The sequence below is a fragment of the Sander lucioperca genome, chromosome 23 (genome assembly GCF_008315115.2).
Source record: "Sander lucioperca isolate FBNREF2018 chromosome 23, SLUC_FBN_1.2, whole genome shotgun sequence".
NCBI classification, from domain to species: domain Eukaryota; kingdom Metazoa; phylum Chordata; class Actinopteri; order Perciformes; family Percidae; genus Sander; species Sander lucioperca.
This window is the reverse complement of record NC_050195.1, coordinates 2077049-2103048: the sequence shown is the minus strand read 5'-3', so window position 1 is coordinate 2103048 and position 26000 is coordinate 2077049. Positions and strand designations below refer to the sequence as shown.

General features: G+C 41.1%; 1 protein-coding gene across 7 annotated transcripts in view; it reads left to right on the top strand.

The window, feature by feature from the left end:
- Positions 1-258: 258 nt before the first annotated feature.
- Positions 259-26000, top strand: part of dlgap1b (discs, large (Drosophila) homolog-associated protein 1b) — a 93077-nt gene continuing 67335 nt past the window's right edge. For 2 of the 7 annotated variants that reach the window (XM_031304893.2, XM_035998099.1), the window contains exon 1: positions 282-521. The gene's annotated coding sequence lies outside the window, so the exon portion shown is untranslated. Of the gene's footprint in view, positions 522-7777; positions 7856-26000 lie in introns of those variants that run through there. The other 5 variants (XM_035998101.1, XM_031304894.2, XM_031304896.2 and 2 more) reach the window with 4 other exon arrangements.

Here is a 26000-nt window from a genome sequence, read left to right as displayed (position 1 = left end):
GATTAGCCTTTAGCCTCAATCATATATGAGTTAATTAGTGATAAATGAAATGCACCTGGGGGGTCCTCCTCACTTTAGGATACAGGATACAATTTCCCCCTTCTTTTCTAATAAATTATCCGCAACAACAACAACAACAACAACAACAACATCAACACCAGTAACTGTAATAGTAGCCACTTATTATTAGCCTACTTTTGAGTTTTAGCTATAGACTGTCTAAAATGTGTTGTGTTTCGAACGTGGACAAGTGGAGCGCTGAAGAATCCAGACTGGAGACTCCACGTCGTACTTTCCCTCTCTCCATTCATATGAAGCGCTGTTTCATACGTTCAGTGATGCCTCTGCAGCCCACAGACGAAACGATACAGGACAATACTACAGTGTATGGGACCTTACCATCCAAGTGACGTCCTATATGATAAATCCCGACTTCTTACATTCTCGAGGCAAAGAAGCAATTTCAGCGAAATTCAGAGGATTACTCTCGAGGCGGTTCTCGGACGGTCTGTGTTGTCAAGGTAAGGGGCAAATGCGCAAATTGTTTGTCTCGTTTCATTCATTCTGCAGTGAGAATTTGTTTACACTTGTCATCACTTATAATGAACGCATCTCTTTCATCAAAAAATGTTTAGTCAGCCACTTTTTCTTGAACGTGCAGTCCTGAACGTCATGCTTCTTCTTTTGATGTTGTCAGATTGTGCGTGATTGACTATGTCAATTGAATTGCCTACATGTTCACAACTTTCTTATCAACCTGGACACTGAAAAAAATTAGGCAATTCGTTTTGACAAAGTTGTTAAACTGCATTTTCCCACTTATGGCACGTTGACAGCCGTCCTTACCACTTTCCGTAAGTGATAATGAGCGTAGTGTAAAATATCCAATCATCCAATCCGTGCGCCTTGACCGGAAAAACCGCGTCTGCAATTGCGTCTTTATGAGGATAGGATGCAGAATGTTGCTGCTTTTGCAAGATTAAGCTTGTAAGCAAAAGAAAACGCTGAACAGACTGCTATCACTTGTGGGACGAGGATACAGTAATGGCCAGCGGAACATGTGCATCATATCCCTTTATGTGCCCAAAGCTTTGAGGTGCTTACATCTTCCTTCCATTATAGACTGAAGCCTTGCAGGCTGTAGACACTACAGTGATGGGTTTCTGGGGTACCATGCCTTTTTCCTATGTCATTGTGCACTATGGTTTCATTCTAGCTCCCTCTGTCTCCTTGGAAATTGGCTTGGTGTTGCATGTGGTTTGCACAGACAGCGCTCCAGACTGAATGTAAGATTCTAGTCATTGAAATCACAAGTAGTAGCATAAACGAACAACAGTACATCTGTAAATTACTCTCTCCACTAACTACAGCTGCAATATGAATGGATCACTTGTCTGATGAAAATGCACAAGTTTGTCCAGAATAAAGCTGTGTTAATGGCTCCTGGTGTAGATGAAAATTATATGCCATTAGTATAAACTGTAATTATTGTTGTGTGTGGAGGGGCTCTGAGCCAATTTGAAAAAAAAAAGCAGTTGTTATTCTGACTCCAGCAGAGGTAGAGGGAGATTCAAGGATGATAGGAAGGGATAAAGGTAGCTAGAGGTCAATCAAGTAAAGAAGCTGTTTGTACTATGAATTAAGCACTTAAATAATATAGAAATGAGAATATTGACTGAAAGCTGCAGGCCACATAGCTCCTTCAGATTTGAGGTGCTACAGGATAAGAGGCATATTTAATGACCCCCCCCCCCCCTTTCTTTATCTTCTTTTTCGTTGCCTATTCCATTTGAAAGGCATTGCAAGGCAGACATTTTTTCTTTTCTTCATCTTTTATCTCATAGAAGCAGCGAACAGTCCCACAATCTGTTGATCTTCCTCAGTGCCTGTGTCACTTCCTTAAACTGTGCACGCATTCCTTGTTAAACACAAGGCCCCTGCATCCGCTCCCCTTCCCATCCCCCCCCATTAGAGACCCCTCTGCATCTCACTCGTATGACTGACTGCTTTGGCTTCACACGACTGTTGAGATGGAGTGTTGGAGTGATCATTAACTGTCTTTCCTCTTTGCCCGTCAGATCATGATGGACTCGGTGCTGAACTCGCAACCTTGTGCCTGTGCCTTATTAGCTTCTTCTTTTTCTTGATGCTGTTATCAGCTGTAGTGGCTTCCCCCAATATCATTTTCATATCTCAGCCACCTCACAGATGATGAGAATATAGGAATGCACCAATTTAAAGGTCTTTTTATTCCTGTGTGAATTATAAGAGGGCATATCCTACTCCTGCCTGTGTTGCGCTGTTGTTGAACTAAGCAATGCCAATTTAGTACCTGTAAACACTGCCTCGGCCGGTTGCTTTCCACATGCTGCCTGTGGAATATTAAGGATACTTTCGAGGGGAGATGAGTTGAATATTTTAAAATCTCTGTATATTTTTCACACCCTTAATTATGCAAGTAATGCTGTCTGGATGTAAATGTGTCATCACAGACAGACAGTCCAAATGGCCTTGTTTGTGTGTTTGCTGTTCTGTTTTGAGCTTGTCTTTGAAGCCACAGAACCCTGAAATTAAAATGAAATTTATAAAAGGACCATCAGATTTGAGCAGCCCAAAAGGACGCTAAGACTAGTATTGGCACAAATATTGCTTTCTAACACCCTAAGGCTTCACAATAAAAATAAGGGATTATGACGGCAAAGAAGATTTTAAAATGCACAGTGATGACATAGCTGTTACTCATAACGTGTCTCCCTCAGGTTTTATTAGGGAAGGCCAGAAGTCACAGTCGTGTTGTAATGATGGTTGTGGATGACAGCAATGATGAGTCAGCTATAGCAGTATTCACTGATGTGCATTCCAGGCTGTGTTCTTTTCTTTGTTGAATTTTAATTATAATGCACTGTTCTACCCCGTCAGGTCCCACAATGTCTTGTTGCTTTTCAGTGCTTCACTTATGATAGCAGGACATCTTCTCTTTCCGAGGCTTCTCTCTCACACTGATAAGACTTGCTAGTTTTGCTAGAGGGGACCCTAAAAGTAATCCTGCATTAGTCCTGTAATCTCAGCCTGCGCAATTTCCGCCGCGTGGCCAATTTCATTTTTTCAAAAAGATGACTACAGGAGAAGCGTGTGTGCCACTGCCCACAAAACAGGCCTCACTGTACCAGGACAGATTGTTACTCACACTGAATGAACATAGACTCAGCGCTCGAATGAATTGACTAATCCTGCTCCTCTGAGACTCTGCTTTTTGAGGAGTTTGAGAGAGAAAAAAAAATCATTTTCTGATCCCCAGGATTTATTCTTAATTACTCATCTGGTTTTTAAATGTCAGCAATCGCCATAATATGTTCATTTAGCTGCCCCATTCACTTAATTGACAAATATAATTCATTTGGAGGTCAAACCCATTACCCTTATATTGTGCTGCAGCTGAGGCATGAGACAAAGTACATTACACTTACTGATGATGTCACTTTGCTGTATATACAGTATTCTGCTGAGGGAATTATGTGTGTGCAGCATCTTTTAAGTCACAGCTATTGAATGTCTGATGAAGAGCATTGTTTACCATTACAGCTTCCCTTCAAGGAGTCACTACAGTCTATGTCTCAGGCTTTCTCTTTGTGTTGATAGTGTGTGTGTGTTTCTCTACACACATTATGTCACTTACAGTCTTATCACATCATTATCTTTCCACAGTTCTTTCTAGCCTTCTGTCTTGTCCATCTTTCATTAGTGAATTAGAAAATATGCTAGTAGCCACAGCGGCTCACCTTTTTTGTCATCACAAACATGCAGTGACACTGGGTCTCTTTGCATGTGTGATGCCATTTATCCCACATTTGCCTTTCACCAGAAACTGGGGCACTCATTTGTTGATATAAAGACATACTGTAGACCCGCATTTGGCAGGGGACAATGTCAATTCTGGTGGGAGAGTGAGGGGAAGGAAAAGAAGCATGTTTGTATGCCTTACAGCTATTGGAGCATGCTCTGACTGTGAAAGGCCACTGCCATTGTTGGGTAACATAATCCACCAGGGAGGCCTTCGGCCAGACACTGGGGAGGACTGCCTGTACACACTCTCCCTCTCTGAACAGATGCATATCCCTTTCTGTGCTGGAATCAGCTGCTGAATGCAAAGCAATTTCCAACTGTTACTGAACCTGTGTGTGGGGTGAGAGTGCACACATCCCCTTATTGTTGCCATTATAAACACAAACATTCTGCTAGCTGGCTGGCTTGTTTAAACAGTCCTGTTGATAGCTGTATATTCTGATATTCTGCACTGATGGCGAGGGGCTGAATGGAGAATTATAAACAAACAAATACCTCCTCTGGGACAAAGTCATTCCTGAGATAACTCTCTCTGGATGGTTTTTATGAAGTATGGTGGTGTGTTGTATGGTCACCTGCAGAACTGATACCTACCATAATTGGTTGGTGTCTGTGAGCAGGAGATTTGTGGTTTGATAGTGGAATCAGTGGCTCAATGGATTATAGGCAGACTCATACTCATCATTGCTAGCAATCTAATAAGTATAGACATTCTTTCCCATCATAAAGAGACTGATATATTGTAGTAGGCTATGTACATGCATGTAGACATGCACTGCATATACACACATGCAAACAAACACACACTCATACACAGAGAATAGACTTGAGGGAAGATCTACTTGCTTCCAGCTGCCTGATCATCCACTTATCTGTTGTGCAAACTGCATACTATGTTTTCTTTATTTCAGGTTTATTGCATAGCTTAGTTTGTAAAACCCCACATAATTATATGGAAAACATTATTTAATACATCCAGTAATATGACTTCTGTGATTGTTTGACTCGAAGGATCTGACTAAGGCACATATCCATTAGGGCTGCCACCTCTTAGTCGATTAGTCGACTAATCGGTCGTTTTGGTCTTAGTCGACTAAGATTTCTTTAGTTGATGAGTCATTTTTTATGCTTATTCATGCTTAATTACTCATTTCCAAGAAACTTATGAGCTCATTTCTGGTAAACACAAGATTTAAAGTGGTACTTTTGCAGGATTAATTGTGGAGAAACTCAGTTTTACAGATGATTCATTAACTACATTTATATTGTGCTTTTCTAGTCTTAACCACCTCTCAAAGAGCACAGCTCTGTCGATTACATCAACTAATCGATTAATCGACAAAATCAGATAAGTGTTAGTCGACTAAGAATTTCTTTAGTCGAGGACAGCCCTAATATCCATATGCAATGTAATGAAGTTCCTCCACTTCTATTTCTAACCTCATCAGGTTATGAAATATCATCACAAGGCAAATAGCAGTCATGCTGTTAAAATGATTTGCCATAGAAGGTTCATGTTCCCTTTTGACATTTACAGTTTCATATTCTTTGTAAGTGAACAGCTCCTTGCTGCTAAGTGAAGCCCCTCGTTGCCTCAATTGTGAGGGTGCTGCATCTGAGTGGGAAGTAGACATATTTCTTGTTTTTATGAAACAACATTTTGCTAATATATACAATAGGCACATATCCATTATAAAGCCATCATGCCTAAGAAATGGCAATATGCTGATGTTTGTACAAACATCATGCATATGTCTAAACAGGGCTTTCTTCTATAATTCCAAACATCCTTTGTAGCCTAATCTAAGATCTGAAAAGCCAGTGGCAGAGTTGATGCTAATTTCTTTGTACCACAGTCTGTTACCATGTGTACACAGTAAAGCCAGAGAGACTAATTTGCATGGAGACTGAAGCTTTAGGAAAGTCTAGATGGCTTGTCTACTAGACTGACAGTGATGAGAGAGAGAGAGGGCTGATGCCTCTTTTGAGAGGACTTTTGACAAGATCTTAATGTGTTTGCACTAAAGATTATGAATCTATATAAGTATTATATTTTTTTTTGACCAAATAATAGGCAGTTTTGTTTCATTCAAACAAAGCCAAATGAAATAATGTTATAACATAAATTGCTTGCTATTGAACAAATATACACTTATTACTCTAGACAGGATAATAGCTTCTGTTATCATCCCAACATTTTAAAAAGGCGTCTAATTCCTGATGTGTCTAGATAGATACATTATTTCATAGGGTGTATTATTGTCACAGTGACCATCAAACCTTAGCCATCTAGATTGGATGATGGGTGGAACAGGAATGGGCCACAATCAGTGTGGTGTCAACCTATTTAACCTCCACACAGCACAGGTGTCACATCCTGTAATAACAAATTAATGTGACATTTTCACCGTTCCCTGACAGTGATGAGGGAGTTTGCAATCCAACCCAGATGCTGGTCTGTCTTGTTCCATCACTTCCTGCAATATTTAAAACTGATCTGCTGTCAAAAAATTATGAAAATTATCATGTCTTGTTTTGTAGATGCATATCTGATGAATTGTCATGGTCAGTGTGCTTCAGAATAAAAGCCACACCATAGCAGTGCCTTAATACAGCTCTGATATGCCATTGGTAAAGTAACGGGGCTAATAAATACTATAGAGATATGGCTTTTGCAGAAAAAATGCATAAATAGTATCAAACATGAATCATAACTTTAAACAAAACTTTATATTTATTCCAGTTTCTATCAAGATTTTCCTCATATCCTATTTTGTTCTCTGGACTGTGAAGCAGCTTGTTGCTCACAGTGTCAATTTGGTGAGGATTGGCCTCGTGGAGCAGTGCGTGGGCTTCTTTTGACCTGCCAGCATCACTCCACGCCACAGCTTTCTGCAGTACCCTGCAGCAGCTGGTCTGGCTGCCTCTCAGTGCCTATGACAGGGGAAAGGAGGATGACGATGAATCAGGGGCATGACGAAGATCTGCCTAGCACTGACTCCTTTCTGAGTCGCTGGGTACTGTCACACAGCGAGAGAGCATGCGATCACAGTTACATTCAGCCATTTTAAAGCTCTTAGGCAAGTGTGGTTCCTCAAAGCTGTCGCACATTACTGATCCACAGGGCCAGATTTTATACAAGGTTTGAGAATGGTGAAGTATGCAATATTGTAATATATTGTTTAATTGAAACTCCTCAGAATTCCATACATTTTTATTGGTGTCACATCAATGAATTAAATATTTTAAAACAGCGTCTCCCTTACCCATAGTATACACAGTTGTTGGCATCAGCATGTCACGTCGTGTGACCCAACATCAAGGAAAGCCTTTGTGAGCACTGCTCCTGTTTATTTAAAGCAAGGAGATTTATTTAAGAGCTCGTTACACAAGATAAGCTGCAAAAGGTACAGCTCTAAATGGAATAGAAGAGCCTGTTTGTAAATGACTGCAAGTGGCAGGCTTGAAGTGCCTGGCTGAGAGATTAATAGAGACGATAAGCAAGAGAGGGTCATTTTAACAATGGGTATTCTAAAAGGTAGATATTTTGTGATGACAGCCTTTAATTGATCTCATCACTTTTAAATGGACTATAATATGGGGTTTTTATTAAGCTCATCTACACGCTGACAGCACTCTGTCAGTTCAGAGACAGTAATAGTTTGAAGGATAGCCTGTGTGGCCTGAATGTTGGAGCAGGAATTCTGATACATCAATGGTGGGATTTCCTCCAGCCTTACATGCTCAGCACTTGGAATTACTTTGATCCCATCTTTGACAATAAGAACCAACAAGAGATGGTCTGAGGAAGAACTGACTGTGTAACAAGGTTTGACACAGTTGTTTTGGATCCAAAATGGCATTTGCTCAGGCTTATAGCCCCTTCGTATTCTTGATTTTAATTGTGAGAGAGCCCCTCAAGCGTACTGCCAATTTTCCCAGTAGAAGAAACCCTACAGGGAACTTTTCCTGCAGTGAAATGTAGAACTACTCATCGTCCTTCTGCGCCAAGGTACAGTGCTTGCAGCTCTTCTATCTCTTCCTGTTCTGAGAGAGTATCAACCATTATTCTTTTAGAAACATAAATCATGTAATTGACATTTGAGTGGTGAGATACGTGCATACAACATGCAGTAATCTTGATATGGTTGCATGATCCTTAGGATTAGTTTGGATTAACAAAGCTATCCAATTTCCAATGACAGCAATAATAATCTGTTTTTGAACTAATAACGTATTAATCGTGTTTGGAAAAAATGTAATCCCACATGGTGACTACAACACTTTTGACCTGACACTTAAATAATTGATAAAGAAAGGCGGGGGATCCAGATGTAATCATAACATGCACTTGAGTTTTATATAGGACGCTATGTACGGTGGAATGTCCATGTGAGGAAAGGCAGGGCCTTAAAACTCTGCCAGATTTCATTTCACGCTCTGCAGAGCACAGCCTCTGAGACGGTGACATTTACATGGCCCTCTATACCACCGCCAGTTGCTGCAGGCCCAAGGCACTGGCTAAATCAGGCGCAAGGCCCAATGAATGAGGAGGCAATGCGAGCGGGAGAACAAGGAGGAAATGGCTAATGTGCTGTGCAAAATATGCACACAGAGCACATGAGTTTATGTTTAAAGGACTGTGTCACATCACAGTCATCTTTAGTATAAAGACCTCTCTTTGGAGGAACATGCAGTACAGAATGTGAAATTATGAATTATGCAGTGATACTTTATCATCTTTGTCTCTGTATTACTAAGTAATATGATACGTAGCTTCTGTACTGACCATTACAAATGTGAATGGCTACTTTGTGCAGCACATACAGTACAGTATATAGCCATGAACTCCCACAAACATATTAAAATGGTTAATTTGGGCGAACCCCATAATATGAAAAAATGTATGTGCCACAGTAGTGTTGACTGTTTGTTTGTGTGAGTGGGGGAGGAGACCATTGTTCAGTCAGTAAAACCAGCTTTCCAGGGATTATCTGCTCCAAAAACCAACTGGTCATCTCCTAACCAAAAGGTCATTAGGCTAGTGTAAATGCTAGTTAACCCCTCTTGTCTGTTTTCAACACACTCAATCTATTCCTCACTAATCTGATTGGGTCTCAACTCTAGTAGCTGCTTCACTGCAGCCAGCATGAGTAGTTTAGTTCTTACTGAGCTCCATATCGGCTCTTAATTTCTTGATGGCGCTCCCCCTGAGAGGTTTCCCAGTAGGGTGAAATAAACATGCAAAGCAGCTGCACATGCTGAAATGTTTCTGGCTGCATTCAAAGGAATCCCTTTGGCAATAGGATAATGTTTCTTCCTCTGAAACCATTACAGACTGCTTTCACAGGTCTTCCAGTAAGCTCCTGAAATTGTATAAAGACAATGCACATTTGGCTTACATAATAACTGCACCGGACAACTTGGGCATCAACTCCTCACTGTGTATCATCTGAGAGTATTCTGCTGCTGAGCCAGCTTGGCACAAATTCCCTTCTCCTTTCGGTCTTCAAATCCTGGCTTTTGCTTTTGTTGTTGTTCCCTGGCAAGACACTTTGCTATGATATTTTTTCCCAGGTGGTGTGAAACTATAGAGCTGCGTGTGCAAACACATCAGTCAGTGTGTGCTGGGAGACTGAAGCCTGTGCAACTCTGAAAGCTGTGGAGTTGTAAGTGACAGCCTTTCATTGTCTGCAGAAATGTATTTAAATCACAACATATTTTAATGAAATGTTGAGCCATAACTGTCCCTGCTATATAATCAGACAGGGAAGAGGCAGATGGACATAATGACGGCATTAGTTCGAGAGCAGGTAGATGTCAGCATTGCCACCATGCAGTCTTAACTGGACTGTGTAACCGTCACGGTGCAGTGAATCAATACGGCTGTCAAGCAGATGAGTCTGCACTGCTAGTCCATTACAAAGTGGTAAATCTAGGTATGGCGCTTACTAACCATCATAATGAGGTGGTAACAAAGTTATGGAATCAGAGCATGTGTCCCGGCAGGGAAAGCGAGCTTGGGGAGGTTACAGCATGACAGATGGTGACTGTATGTGTGTGTCAGTGTGAATGCTTGGTGCTGGTAGTGAGGGTTGTTTTTCCATAGAAACAAGTGAAAGAAGGTCCAAATATGGAAATTAACTTGGTATATTGATGATAGCAGGGCATTGAAATTGTTGCCAGTTTTGGTTTAACTCCTTCATATGGAGGGTTAGTTTTGACAGCAACAATATTTCAATATTGTTAACATGTTGTAGGATTATTCATTTGTAGCCCTTTTGCCTTGTTGGTACAATATTGCCAGTGTTTTATCCATGGAAAAAATATCCTTTCATTATTTTCCACAATCTGTAATAGTTTGTATCATATACCTTTTTATTCAGTTTAGCTGGACCCAAGGCTCCCCAATCAGTCACATTTCATGAATAATAATCCATCTGAAAAAATAATTCAAATGGAACTAAACCAAATGGCATGTTTGCATTCATTCCTGGATTATCTCTTGGTTTATAGAGACAATCATTTGTTAAATTAAGTCTACGGATTACAGAAGCCAGCTAACAAACTGACTGTTATCAGCCTTCTTTTTATGATTCACACGAGAGACGGAACACATGTCTGTAAAAAACATGTAAATAAAGTAGTGTAAAATAAATGCAGGTCATTGTGTGGTATTTTTAAATTACATCATAAATCACCGTGCTGCGTTTTGAAAAAAGGGAGAGCGGAGGCAGAGGAGGGAGGTGCTGAAACTGTGGTACAAAGCCAAAACTGATGCCAAAGTGGCAGGCATGGAAGAGGTGGGAGGGAGAGAGAAGATGAGAGGGGGAAAACCATCTTCTCAATCTAATAACCTGCATGAATAGACAGTGACGGACAGAGGACCTATTTATGACCAATCATCTAGATTGCCCCTCTATTTCATGTTTTGTTATACAGCTAGCATAGCCAGAGGTATTAGAGCTTATTTCTATATATAGGCCATTTTCTTCCATTTCATTTTGTACAGTATGAAAAAACAACTTTCATACAGACTTGAAAATGGCTCAAACTACATAATGGTCCACAGTATGTAAGTCACTGTAATTTTGGTGTGCATTCATCATGCACAGTAGCTCACTGTTAGTCATTTGATCCCCACAGGAAAAAGACAAAATTGTTCACCTCAATTTTTTGCTTTTGTTTTTGGGAAATGAAATAAATGCTGACTAGAACACGGTTTTGAATTACGTTGTTGTTCTTTTAAAAGAAAAAATGGAAATTTGAGTCTATCTTGCACTTTGCTTTTGCTGACTGGCCTTGGCAAAACTCACCATGTTGTATTTTATAATTGTAAACTCAAAGTGTGAAACCTGCACTTTTAGAGTAGCTTTTTTTGAAATTCATCGTGTGGCTCTTTACAAGCTCAGATTGTCCTGGCAACTGAGTGACAGTGAATTTTGCTTTGCTCCCAGTTTTCCACCTGCAGAGGGGCCAGGAGGGGAATGAATCAGCAGACCCCTCCATCGATGTCATCTTCATTCTGGCTCTTCTCTTCTCTTGACCTCCACACCCACTCGTTTGTGACAGAGGAGTTTAGTGTCTAGATGTATTAGTAATTTAATTAGCGGGGAACAAAAAGGTCACAAGTGCTGAGATCTATGCACATGTGCAATGGAGAGAGTTCTTTGCTAATTGACCACAAAATGGATAGACAGCTGGAGGTCAGATATCAGTCTGGCCCTGTGGGCTGAGTGATGGGGCTACTGTTGAATTAGCTGGGTTCTCGTCCTGTTATTGGTCACTACTTTTTCAGGTCACCACTTACGCCTGCATTCTCGCTGAGCCTTTTGAGGGACATGACATTTTAGTATAGATAATCTAGATATACGTGATAAAAGTGGTTTTGGATTGAATTCAGGACATCAGATTTGCAGGGAGATCAAAATATGTTTTTGGCTGCAACTAAATGATGGTGTGTGTGTGTGTGTGTGTGTGTGTGTGTGTGTGTGTGTGTGTGTGTGTGTGTGTGTGTGTGTGTGTGTGTGTGTGTGTGTGCTTCTGCGTGTGTGTGTGTGTGTGTGACATAGAAAGAAAGAGAGAAAGATGAATGAATGTCCCTGAGAGCGAGTTCCTGCAGCATGCAGTATGACTTCAGCACCACGGACAGCACCCCATGCTTCATGCATATCACAGTGCTCTTTTATCTGTATCGCTGCACTCCATCTGTTCCCACACACAGATTAAAAAGCGAGCGTACGTTTATAGATTAATGAATGTGGCTGTGCAGCAAAGATCTGTGGAGCAAGTTTCTGCGATAAGCTCAGCAAACACAAGTTTGCAGCCTACAAAAGGAACCAAGCTTTAGCATTACCTGTTATTTTATCTTCTTATTTCCATAGCTGGCTTTGACACCTTACAAATTTACAGAAAGGTATTTGGAGCAAACACTTACACAAACTCTCCGTATAAAAGTTTGATTCTTTTTATTGCATTATTTGTGCAAAAGTAGAATGCCAAAGTAGAGACTGTATTTGATTATTTAATCACTTACACATTCTAAAATGAAGTTGTCCAGTAGTATATAGATATTATCTGAAGCGTCAATTTGAAATGTTCATTCCACAACCTTTATTGTTTCATAACCCTCGTTATGTAAGGGTGTAGTGTAGACTCTAGTGTCTTGGCTGGCTGTTTTTGTTTAAAAGGATGTTGGTTGAGTAAGTGTCATGTTCACCATCAGCTCCTGTGTAGGTGCTGTCCAACATTGCATAGCTAAGATGATCAAACCACTCACTCCTCTGACAACAACATAGAGGACCCGGGGACTCCAAAATGTTTCACCCCACTGTAATTGAATATTAATTTCCATCACACTTACTTCCCTAACAACATTCAGACTGGTGTTTCATTGAACTTTATAGTCTGGATAAGACAGCTCTGGCCCGCATTATACTTTAAAAAGTTCTGGTCTCTCTCTCAGAAAGTCTTGTCTTGTCTTCGTATTTACCACATCAAAATGAAGAACAAGTGGAAAACGCAAACAGGCACCTATTTACTCACTAATTTGAGATCAGAAACCAAATCAATTAATGCCATTGTCCCTTTTTGGAATGGGATGTATCTAATGCATTATGGACAGCAAGCAAGCCTTTGTAGTGTAATTAGCAAGTTGCCGAGAAGAGGATGCTGGGTTTTTTCCTCCCTAAATGCTTTCCATACAGCCAGGCAGACAGACAGTGAAAGCCTGCGTGTCGAAAGCATGAAATACTTGCATCTGTGAGGACACCCAAATCTCCTTGGCGGTTCTGGCAGAGAGAGAGAGGGGAGTGCACAGGCAGCAGAAAATGGCTTAGTCAGGGTCATCACTAGCCAATAGCTTTGGATAGCTGTGACAAGCCAGGGCATTTTCTCAGGCTCCAATAAGCTAAGTGAGAAAAGATCTTCTTGATACCACAATGCCAACAAACACTTTTCTCACGGCCTTTATCGGACATAATTATCATACATTTTATGGAGTGGTTCAGATTGTAGTGTTAATATGACACCTACAGAATCTTTCATAGCAACAGGAGCAGGAAATTCGAAGTCCAAATGAAATGAAATGGCATCTCATATGCCACTCTGTTGAGGAAAAAAGGTTATATATATATATTTTTTTAACGCTGTAAACGTAGTTTTTTAAACTACAGCATTCTTATTTTTTTAGATAAGAATGCTGTAGTTTATCTGTCTATGTAGATAGAGAAATGAAACCATCATTGTTCTTTTATTGGCTGACAATGACCAGACAACTGATTGCAACATGACAAAAGAGCCACAGACTTTGTATCGTATCCCATATTAGCTTTCTAGCTAATGTCTCCTACAAGCGTGGACATAAATTTGATGTTGCGCCTTAGCTTGCTGATTGAGCTACTAAACAAACATCAGTGTATAAAAGAACACGTAATGTAATTTTGCAGGCTTCAAACTTAATTAGCTAGTTAGCTACTGCACATCGATTAGCTTAAAAACTTTCAGTATGACGGTACATTTTTCAGTTTAGATGCTGAATTTCGTGATCCTTTTTTAAATACCACTGCTGACAAAACACTAATTGTAAGCCGGCAGAAGTTTGTTTACATTGTGCCATTGCCGGCACAGCTGTCATTCAAAGACTTCCACTAGCCCGCCCACTCAGAGGCTTGGTGGCAAATGTTTCTGATGTATCTCAGTACCTCAGTATGGCTGAAGTCAAACCGAGTCACGATACCTTGGTTTGCTGCTGCACTGTTGGATTACTCATTGCATGTCAAAGAATGTGGATGCTCTGTTAGATAAGTCTTGTCACTAGAGAGGCCTTTAAGCATATATGGCTGTTGAAGTTTAGTGGCCCGCAGAACAACAGATGTACGTCCTGCGTTAAAAGACACGCGAGACGTGTCTCTAAAGCCACAGTGCATTTGTTAAGTATGATGAAACCCAGTCAAATCCTCTCAGTTTATCCACGCTGAAGGTTTGTCATGTTCAAGAGTATTTTTGTTTGTCATATGATGATGGTTTTATAATATGAAGTTTTTTTTGTGAGCTCTGAAATGTGCGGATATACACAAATGCACATACGATACACAGAGCAATAGATACTGCACTGACAAAATACAACCATACATGCACAAGCTCAAAAACATACACACACTTGAAATGATGATATAATTTGTATAATCTGATGGAATTTGGGCCACCGTTGACGACGAGGCAGCTGGCGGGATGAGCAGTCACTGTCATAATGATTTGGTGTGTATGAGTGGAGTTTGTGTGTCAACTAGCAAAACACAATTCTCTTGCTCATTTGCTTTTATTTGAAGGTTGCAACAAAACAAAATGTACTGAAGCATGAGTCATTATATCCTGTATTGTTGTAATTTATGCAGTCACTTAAATGAAAACAAAGTGGTTCTGCTCCATGTGCACCATTAAGCCATTAGTCATTTATGTTTGGCTGATCTGAACAGGTAAAGCGAGGAAATGTGTCAAAGAAAAGATATGAAAAGCGAAGATTCATCTTTCTTATTTTATAAGATATTTTGAAGCACTGCTCATGTGTAGTTGAGTTTGATATAGCTGTAATTAACTTGTCGCATTTACACTCAGCTGTGATAAATGGCAGATTTCCTTCAGGCCTTTCAGTTATTTTGCCCTTTAAACATTGGCATTACTTTTGGAATCTCTCCTGTTTCCAAATGCCAGACAATTTTAAGGCATCATCACTACACAGTTTGATGAAAAACATGTTGCATTTGGTCACGAGCCATGCAATAAATTATTGGAACAAACCCTGCAAAAATTACACCAGGCATTTAGACATCCAATTAAGCTTTTGCTCATTGCCAAACATTAATTCTGATGGTTTTATACTCATGATAGACAAAAATCTAATAAAGTAGTTGAATATTTACACTGACACTAAGGTCTTTAAATGATTATTACAGTTTTGTTGTCTTAGCATAAGCATTGCACTCTTCCATATCTAACAGTTTTTACCATGACCTATGAAAACTTGCAGCTATGGAGCTAGAGTAATAAGATAGCTAACAATCAATGTGTGTCTACTGATTTATACACAGGCCCAAAACAAACTAGACAACACCGTAGTGATGCGTCAACATCTCTGATTGCCCCAAAGCAAACGTCAATGAAAATGATTAACTGACTGCTGTGTTGAGTATAGGAAAGAGTGTAGACATGTTTGTGCCACAAAAGCATTGTTGTTGCTACATCAAGTCATCTCTCAGGGTAACATTAGTACTGTGACGTCTTCCAGCTCTAAGGTAATGTTAATGTAATTTGTGCCGTCTCATTAAGGTAGTTCAGTTCCAAGACTTTTATTTTGCTAGATTACCTCAAATACAGTAACCGATGATCAATGTGCCTCCACTCCATTTTATTTTTAATTTTTGTGTCCATTATGGCTATTCACTGGATCACATTGGTTTGACTTGCAGCCACTCGGTGAACAAAACCGTGTCTGTATTTAAAAATACGAATGGCTGAGGGTCATTTTTCATTTTGTGTTTTAGTACATTTAGTCAGCATTTATGTTCACATTTAATGGTTTGCATAAGTGTTTGCATGGCTCAGTTTTTTTCTGTGCATGCATGGATGTGTTTGAAACCGGTGTTTATAGTAATCTTGTACACATATGCTTGCAGGGCTGTGTTTTTATGTGTATTTATGGTGCTGGATGCATGTGAGTGGGCGTACAGGCATGTATTGTGCCTGATTTAGATCAACATGCCATTACGGGAGGCAGTTGTAGTGGGTGGAGTGACTCCTTGCTGTCAGTGAGGTGCTGCTGGCCTAACTATACCAGATTCACCTCAGGTGATGACACTTACTGTAGATCCTGGCCAATGATGTAACCACTGCGCTTGCTGCCAACTACCTACACTTGACTTATCTTGACTCTCTTAACTCTCTCAGCTCCTCAACTGGGCATGTGCAGAGGGGATAGTATAGAGAGGACTTGGAAATTAAATCATCAAAATTGAAGTGCAGTCAAACACATCAACAGTATGTTGTTGGGATATTATAGAAAGATACTTCAGGCATCTACAAATGCAGTCTTTAAATTTCAGTTGTGGGTTTTTGTGCATACAACTATGACTGCAACCAACTATGACTGCAACCAACAGTTGTTTTCATAATTGATTAATCTGTTGATTATGTTCTCGATGAAATGGTTAATTGTTTGGTCTATATAATATCAGAAAACAATTACAATTTGCCCATTACTATTTCCTAGAGCCCAGGGTGATGTCATCAAATATCTTGTTTTGTCTGTCCAACAACAAAAATATGAAATTTACTATCATGTCAAGACATGAAAAAGCTAAGCTAAGTGAAGATTTTTACAGAGGGGCTTTAACAAGAGAGAGTTTGGATATTGTACTTAAATGATTTAAACAATTATTGTAATATCAAAATAGTTGCCAATTATTTTATTTCAATTTTATTGTTGCAGCACTACAATACAAATGCACCATTTGGAATTCAACTGGGGGTCCTTGTCATCTTGTTCTCCTTATCTCCCTACCAAAGACAAAATGCCAGGAATATATTTACAAAAGTTGCATAAGTGGTATCTGAGTCATTGTGTTCAGAGTTACAAATTTAGATGTTAAATTACAGGTTCATGAGGTCAAAATGTGCAAAAACTAGCCCATCATCCATCATAATGTTTTCAAAGTCTGATCAATGGTGAGAGACAACATCAGACATTACATCACATTGACCCCACTCTCTGTGGACACTATTACAGTTATATTGCATGTGTGGGTGTTTGTGTTTGTGCACACACAGTAAATTCATGGGTGCAAGGACGGACCAGGTTGTGTAGTATTCCGTCTAAGACTAATTTTGTTCAGCATGTGTAATCCCCTTTAAATTCCCTACTGATAGCCTGACTACCTTCACTTCAGATTAGCTGAGATCAAGGAGTGCTCCGCTCCCCAGTATGTGGGACAATACAGAGGGGACACATGGCTCGAGATAACCATTTTCATGAAAGATGCTGCCGTGAATTTGGTAGTTCATGTGATCAGCATGTGTAATAAAAATAACATGCTGTGTGTGATCGTAATGTTTTTATAATCCTTTCTTGCAGTCACGTACACATTTGTATTCGCCAACACATAGTTCTTATGATTCTAAGCATATAGGCATCTGTTTTGCATTCATGCAAGCACTCACATATAATAACCATGTAATATCCTACACATGCTGTATTGTCTCATAGAGGTATAATCTTCCTATCACAGAAATATGTGAATGTCATAAACAGGTATCAATCTCTTTAAGGGGCCCTACACCATTCTGACTTATGAGTCATGTTTTTTTTTTTTTCAATAGACCCTCTTCTTATGTACAGTAAGTTTGATCCCATGCTGCATTAAACGTATAACCCACAGACTCTTGTGAGCAATTACACACTAGGTAACAAGTTAATGGGAGATGGCATACAGTGTGTACACACTGATTTAATTACTTTATAGGTTCCTTATGGAATTGGTTCAAAGATCTAGCTTGTGTCAGCCAGATGGAGGGGTGAGTGTTCAGTCTGCAGGGTTGTGTTTTAGTCTCTGCATGCAAATGAGTGTTAATATAGCTTCTTTCATGTTTGTGTGGATTACATCATTTATTTTTCTGGTTAAATCGTGAGCGATAGCTTCTGTGTATTTCAAAAAAGGTGAAGAGGGTGGTGTGGGGGGGGGGATTTAGCCTAATGAGACTCTGAAAGAGTGGAACATTAAAATTACACAAGCACATCCCGTGTTTTCTGAAGTCTCTGTAGAATTATCACAACCCTACAGTATATGAATTAAATGTAGAATTTGGTGCAGAAGCACAATCAAAACACTGCAAACTGACAAACATTTGGAAAACCATAGGATTTTTATTAAATATGTTTAAAAGAGATAGCTGAAATGTGTCTGTGAGCTGTTTTAATTCAATAGATAATTCAAATCAATATCTAAACAAATTCACTAAGTACACTTTTAAGAGAATAGTTGGACATTTTGGGAACTGTTCCTGTAATGTAACATACCTGCAAACAACGAACAATATTGACAGAATGTTAGCGTCCTTTGTCATCCAGTAGAAGAGAAAAATAGGAAAAACTACACTTTGTATTGCCTGTGTATGTGTATTCAAGCCAAGTGTGGTTACAGTACACAATATAGTTGCAGCTGGGATGACGAGTGTCCAGTGGTGCATTGGATCAGAATAACATTAAGGTTCAAATGAGTTGAATGAAATGCACAAAGTGAATTACATGAGTAGGCCTACTATGGAGCAGGAGCATGAACACAGTGCCTGAGGCCAAATGAGCTACTGTATAAGGACATGTGCAGAGTAGTGCAAAATTATGCAAACAATGTTTCTTAACAGTGACCGTTTATCCCAGTTAGAAAGAGGATGTTTTATTAATCTGCTTATTTGACAGTGATGTGCTGTGTACCTTTTTCCCAGGCAGGATTGATGGTCATATTAAGGTATCTACTATCACATGTAGTTCTCCCTGTTTGTGTTCATCTGAGACAATCACAGGCAACACACCTCCCCACCTCAGCTCGCTCACTATTTACAACGCTTTGCCTCCCTAATGTCTTTATAAGTCGCATCATCACTACATCCTGATAATTCTCATATCATCAAACACAGTTCAGTTTCAACACAGCGTCGAAACACAATTTAAAATTGACTTCAGTTTGCTCTCTAAGAGCCAGAGATGCTGCACAGTAAACTGAATGTTAGACTTGATTATTATTGTCTTAATGAGAAGATTAAACTATAAATAAAATAGACTTTAGTTACTGAAAAATTATTATTTTACTGGAGCAAGTAGGCATGTATGTATATGTGGAATACAAGTCTTATAAGTTGTCAGAATGAACTACTAACTTTTAACTTAAATATATAATTTTCTTATTTTGTTTTTGTTTATATATTAATTGTTTTGGGTGGGTTGTGATCATTTCAGCTTCTTTTTGTACAGTTTTCTCCCATCGCCCCCTCCTCTCTTCTAATTAGTATGATTGATATTGAGTCCATTAGGGTCAGCTCAGCACGCAATGACTGATAACTGATAATTGTCAAAACCTAATGCTATTTAGTATATTACAACTAGGTTTGAACTCTTTCATGAGGATTGTTATATTTTGTGTACTGTATAGGTTCTGATTGGGCTACTTTTAGTCGGTCAAATCTGGCAACACTCGTCAAGGCTGTATACTTCACTACATTTATATGAATCACATCTATTGACCAGTATAAAGTAAGATTTCTATAAATTATGTTTTAGAAACTGACAAATCTAAATTGCATTTGCACCAAACCTGTGCGATGGGCAAGCAGAGGAAATGGACCTTTTTCACAGCAGACATTTTGGCATGTTATAGCAGGAAAAGCAAATGTAATGTAATTAATAACATTAATATATAGTGCATTAATCTTAGGTTAGCTAGTTACAGGGTTCTGGTGTGTACATGCTGGTTCTCTGGCATGGCTTATCATGGCCATCATTAATACAATTGTGCTTTTCCTGGTCTGTGTAACCTAAACCAATTACCTAACTGCAGTTTTGCCCAATTTTAACCACTATAGCAGATTAGTGAACATCATCCAGAAAACAATAGAAACATATTGTTACATCATGGGGCACCCCATTTACCGTAATGGTCCGAATATAAGACAACTCTGATTTTAAGACGAAAATACTTTTTGAAGACCAAATATTATATTTATAAAGAAAATAATTTTATTTAAAAAACATTCTAATAAAAACACATTTAATAAAACAAGGACTGTAAATGGACTGTTCTTATATAGCGCTTTTCTAGTCTTAACGACTACTCAAAGCGCTTTAACATAGTACAGGAACCATTCACCATTCACACACATTTATACGCTGTGGCCGAGGCTGCCGTACAAGGTGCCACCTGCTCATCAGATAAACATTCACACACATTTACACTCTGATGGAGCAGCATCGGGGGCAACTTGGGGTTCAGTGTCTTGCCCAAGGACACTTCGACATGGGACTGCAGGGCTAGGGATCGAATCACCAACCTTCCGATTGGCAGGTGACCACTCTACCACTGAGCCACAGCCGCCCCAAGGTAGCTGTGTAAAATAAGATTTTCAATATCTTTTTAGATAAAGGTGTCACATTTAAACTAAATTAGTAAATATTTCCAAGCTGAATGACTGCTCTGGTAATGGGCATCCCATCATTCTGTTTTTCAGTCACGTAATCACACACTCCCCTGTCAATCTCTTGGAAGCGGCCGCTTTGAGGACCAAGGTATTTGTTCTAACGCTGCTGGGCGCTCTCTCTCTCTTCAGTCTCTCTCTATCTCGCTTGACCATATAACGTTACCGTGCTTTTAGGCGGTCGTTGAGGCTCCGTCTAAAACTCTGCCATTTTGACCAGCTGACCACCAAAATGTATTATGAATAATTTCATTTCTATAGTTTATAGCTGATTTTACCAGCTGACATTCCTATTGGCTGTTGAAACAGGTGACATCCCTTACATTCTAAAACCACCCTCTGCAACTTGAACAGCTGAAAGTCTAGACCCCAATTATAAGACAACCCCACTTTTTCAGACGAATTTCCAGAAGAAAAAAAAACGTCTTATATTCGGACCAATACGGTATTACATCTAGTATTTTTTTAATAGTGCAGGTCATTGTTTTAGAGGTCATAAGTGAGACAGCGTATTTATAGTCTGTCCTTGCAAGATTACTACAGTAAATATAGTAAATTAATAATTATTAGGGCTGTCAAACGATAATTTTCTTTTATCGCGGTTAATCGCTGAATTTCTATAGTTAATCGCGATTAATCACGTTTTATCACATAATTAAAATTCTATTATTTTGCATTTCAGAACTGTTTTTAAGTACATATTAACAATGGAAAGCAATTCTTACCAGTGTATCTTGACTGGGAATCAAACGAATGCAAAGAAAGTGACTTTATGAACTTGATTTTAAGATTTGTATTTGTTTATTATTTATTTATTGTAAACAAAAGAAAAATGTGTGAATCTAGTCACACATTTGAATCTAGAGTCAATATATTGTGCAGTAACTCCTAAATAATTTTGATTACTCACTGACGTCCAGTGATCACCTTGCATCACTTTGCAGCAGTTCCAGTTTGGCTGCTTTCTCCGTGTCGTACAGGCTGTGTATGCGTGAAACTACTGAGACGGGTCAGAACATGCCAACTGTAGTCTTTAAGACCCGAATCTTCTACAATGCTGACAGGTCTGCAGTTAGTTGCCACCCACTTTGCAAGAGCTGTAGTAATTTTTTTGGATTTGGTTTCATCCGCAGGTCGGCAAGTAGCACTCTCCAAAATAGTGCTTTGCCTGAGCGAGGTGATATCTTAATTCGGCTTTACACAATGTGCAAATGGCTTTCGACCCGTCCGGGAGTTTTGGAAAATAAAAAGCGCCATTCAGAATTGTGTTGCTGCTGTCTTTCTTCGTCATGCCTGCAGCCTGCAGCAGCAGGATGTGTTACGAGAAAGTATGGCAAAGTGTCAAAATAGTAGCCTGTTAGGCACGACGCGAAGCTGAGTGAAGTGAAAATAAATTAATAAATGGCAGCATGCGATTAAAAAAATTAATTATAAATAATTAATGCTGACAGCCCTAATAATTATAGATGAATTGTCATTTTGTTATTTTAGTTGATTGTTTGGGCCGTTGTTAAAGGGTCATCAATAAACATCAATAAAGTTGGCTCTTCTCTTAAAGCCTGTGTTTTTTTAATGTCTATGTATTTATGATAACACCATAAACACCGAATGCTTGTCTCAGTTTTATAGCACTTCTATTTTGTTCTCATAGCAGAGGATTCAATTATATTTGAGTTGTAAAGGTTAATTCTGTGTGATGAGGGAAAGACAGACTTCATAAGAAACTATAAGAACGATAGTTACGTATTGTAACTCCAGATTAGTTTAGGCACAGCCCTCTAAGAGCTGTTGCTATTGGGTTTATCCCTTTTGCGCCCTTGTGCCCTGCACGGGCCTCTATTATGTCCGCAGTTACTGTATATCACAGTTGCGCGACCATAGATCTGCTCCCAACATCAGCATTTTTCTTCAGCCAACGTTGGTGAAGCAGGTGGCCTGAATCTTAGAGGGCTATGCCTATACTCATAGAATTTGGAGTTACAATATGTAACTATCATTCTATTTCATATAGGCTTTGCCCTCTAAGAGCTGTTGCTATTGGGTCAAGGGCGAAGCTGATGTAGTCAATGCCACCTGCGACACAAGGTCCACAAGCAGAACATAGACTAGTTCCTCTTTCCATTTCTATATTCTACTGAACAAGTTTTAATGTATCAAACAACATATTATTTTGATAAAAAAAAAACTATCATTATTATGAATTGGCCTATTACTCCGATTGTAAGGCCCATGTCATGTAGGTCGTGAAGTGCTTTATAATGGCAGAAGATTGTCACAACTAATAGCCGCAAAAAAAGTAATCTAAACTAATCCAACAGCGCGTCATCTGCCGCCAAGTGTGGATAAGGCCGAGTGAGTCATGGAGGACTTGGACACATCACACAGATAAAAACGGATGAACAGGGATGCCCAGGAAGCTGCAGCGCCGATGTCCACCACCGTCATGCCTCTGAGGAGGGCCGCGAACGCTGATAGTGCTCTCGTGGAGTGAGCCCGGATGCCTTGAGGGGGTTCCACCCCCTCCGAGCTATAGGCTTGGGTGATAGCTTCACACAGCCAGTGAGACAACCGCTGTTTTGAGAGAGCCGTGCCTTGTGAGCGCTCTCTGTAGTGAACAAACAGCTACTGTGTACGTCTGATGTCCGCCGTGCGTAAAACATACTGGGATAACGCACGCACCGGGCAAAATGGTGAGACGCCGCCGTCACACCGTGAGGCGGGAGGGGAAAAACCCTCAAGGGAAAACATCCTCGACAGAAAAGAGTTTGTTAAAACTTTCGGCATAAATGAAGGATTTGGCTGTAAGTAGCCGCGCTCCTGTCACCTCTAATAGAGAGGCAGGACGGTGAACCGACAGCGCGCATAAATCACTCACCCTCTTAGCCGACATCAAGGCAAGGAGGAGCGCTGTTTTCAGTGACAGCATCCTGAGAGAAACTTGTGCTAGAGGCTCGACGGGAGGATTCCCCAGAGCTCGGAGCACCAGGGTTAAATCCCATTGAGGTGTGAGAGAGCGCACAACAGGTTTCTGTCGTCTGACCCCCCTTAAAAAAATGGCGCCACATAGGCTTTAACTGTAGACAGAGCCAAATCATTATCCACCAATGTTTGGTTAACACGAGGGGCAGAGCAGTGCGTCCCACGGCAGTTGCTGGACCAGGGTTGGGAACCAGGATGCGCTTGTGCGCTCAGGTGCCACCAGAATGACTGACGGGCTCTCCTCCTGAATGCGTGCCAGGAGGCGAGGAAGCAGAAGGACAGGGGGAACAGCGTATAGAAGGGCTCTGGGCCACGGTCGATGGGAAAAGGCGTCCACACCGAGAGGCGGATTGTTCTGTGTGATCATAGAGAATTCAGATTCAGATAACTTTATTAGTCCCCAAGGGGGCAATTCAGATTTACAGCTAACCCATCCATTAAGGGTTAAACTTAAAAAGTGCATTAGCACGCAATGTATATAATGTAATGTTATAAAACCACAGTGCGCACTGTGTATTTTCTCGTGAGGCGAACAGATCCACTTTCGCTCTTCTGCACGAGAGTGGGATTCAATTTCCACTCGTTGTGAGAGGGACCCCCCCCCCCCCTCGACATCAGGTCTGCTGCGCGGTTCAAAAACCCCCGGAAAGTACACTGCTCTGAGTGAGAGCAGGTGTCTGTGTGGAGCAGGTGCTCCTGGCTATTTCTAACAGCCGAGCCGAGTGCATGCCGCCTTTATGGTTGATGTACGCCGCTGCCGTCATGTTGTCTGTCCTTACCACTACATGTCTCCCTGTCACCACTTGAGCGAAGTGTTTCAACACTTTCAGCACTGTGGACAGCTCCAATTTATGTGGGGAAGTGGAGAATCTGGCCATCTCCCTCCCACCACCTGCGATTCGCACATGCCCCCCCACAGCCGATGAGCCGTGAGATGTGTCTGTGTACACTGTTATGTGTGACGTCACTCTACCTAGAGGAACCCCAGCCAACAGGGTCCGGGGGTTTCTCCAATAGGCCAGATCTGACTGTAAAGAGGGAGGGATGACTAGCAAGCGTCTCTTGTGCCGTGTTGGGTTGAGGTCTAGGCGACCGAACCGTCTCTGAGTTCTCCTCATGTGGAGGAGACCCAGAGGAACCACCACATGACTCGCAGACATCATGCCCAGCAGAGAGCTTAGCGCGTCCAGTCTTGGCGCTGACAGTTTGGCTCTCATAGTGGCTGAGTTTATGCCCACGCCCAGATAAACTATTGTCTGTGTTTGGGGACAACAGAGATGTGGAAATATGCGTCTCTCAGGTCCACGGAGGTGAACCACTCATGGGGGTGCACACATTCCAGCACGTGTCTGATCGTCAGCATGTGGAATGGGCGCTTCATAATGCACCGGTTGAATTGAGACAGGTAGAGAAAGGGTCTCATTCCGCCCCTCTTTTTCGGTGTGAGAAAGTAACGGGAATAGAAACCGTCGTTCTCTTCTCCTGGAGGGACGTGGAAAAAAAGCATCCTTTGCCAGCAGCTCTGCCAGCTCTGACGTCAGAGCATCTATCTCCCCTGAGATGACACGGTTTTTTTCAACACACCGGCAAAACAAGGTGGAGGGCTGGCAAACTGGGGCGTATAGCCTTTTGTGATAAGCTTTGACATTCATGCGTAGCAAGTTTTCCCACACTGCGCCCCGCTCCGAGAGCGGCCGGGGGTGAGGAGTGACTGTGTAGCACCGCACATTCTGAGTGGGCGCTCGCTCCCGCTGTTTATACAGTGCGGGAGTGACCGGGCTCCACCTACGGCACCACGTGTGCTTCTCCACACAGCACAGCGTCCCGAGAGTGGGCACGCGCATGCCTGTGTGTCAGCTGTTTACATAGCAGTGAGTATCGTGCCCTCCCGCCGCTGTGAAAGCGGCAGTTCAATTCTGACAAGCCGTTCACTCAGCACTCTCACCATTCTGCGTAATCAGATTGGAGGTGGAGAAAAACGTTCCCGGCGCCCCATCACTGTCACTGCCGCCGCCGTTTGCGGATCGGCGAGTGGATTGGACTAGGTGGGTGCTGGATGGATCTGGTTTGGGGAGACAGCAGTGTGGGCTCCCATTGGCCGACAAAAGGGGTCTTCGGGGGCTCTACCGCAGTGGCGGGACCACTAGGAACTCCGTTTCCGTGTCGACTTGAGCCCTGGTGAACGGTGCATAGCGAGACATGCAGAGCTGCTGGCGGCCGGCAGGGTGCCAGCCCGGAGAATGGGGCCGAGGCACGCCTCGCAGCCTGGGTGGAGATCTGACGGCAGGATGTAGCCGGTCCGTCAGTCGGTACACGGGCGGACACCACTGTTCTTCGAAGTCTTGAAACTGCTTGCTCGCTGAAGCAAGCAGTTTGGACTGGGAGCAAATCTATGGTCGCGCAACTGTGATATACAGTAACTACAGATGTAATAGAGGCCT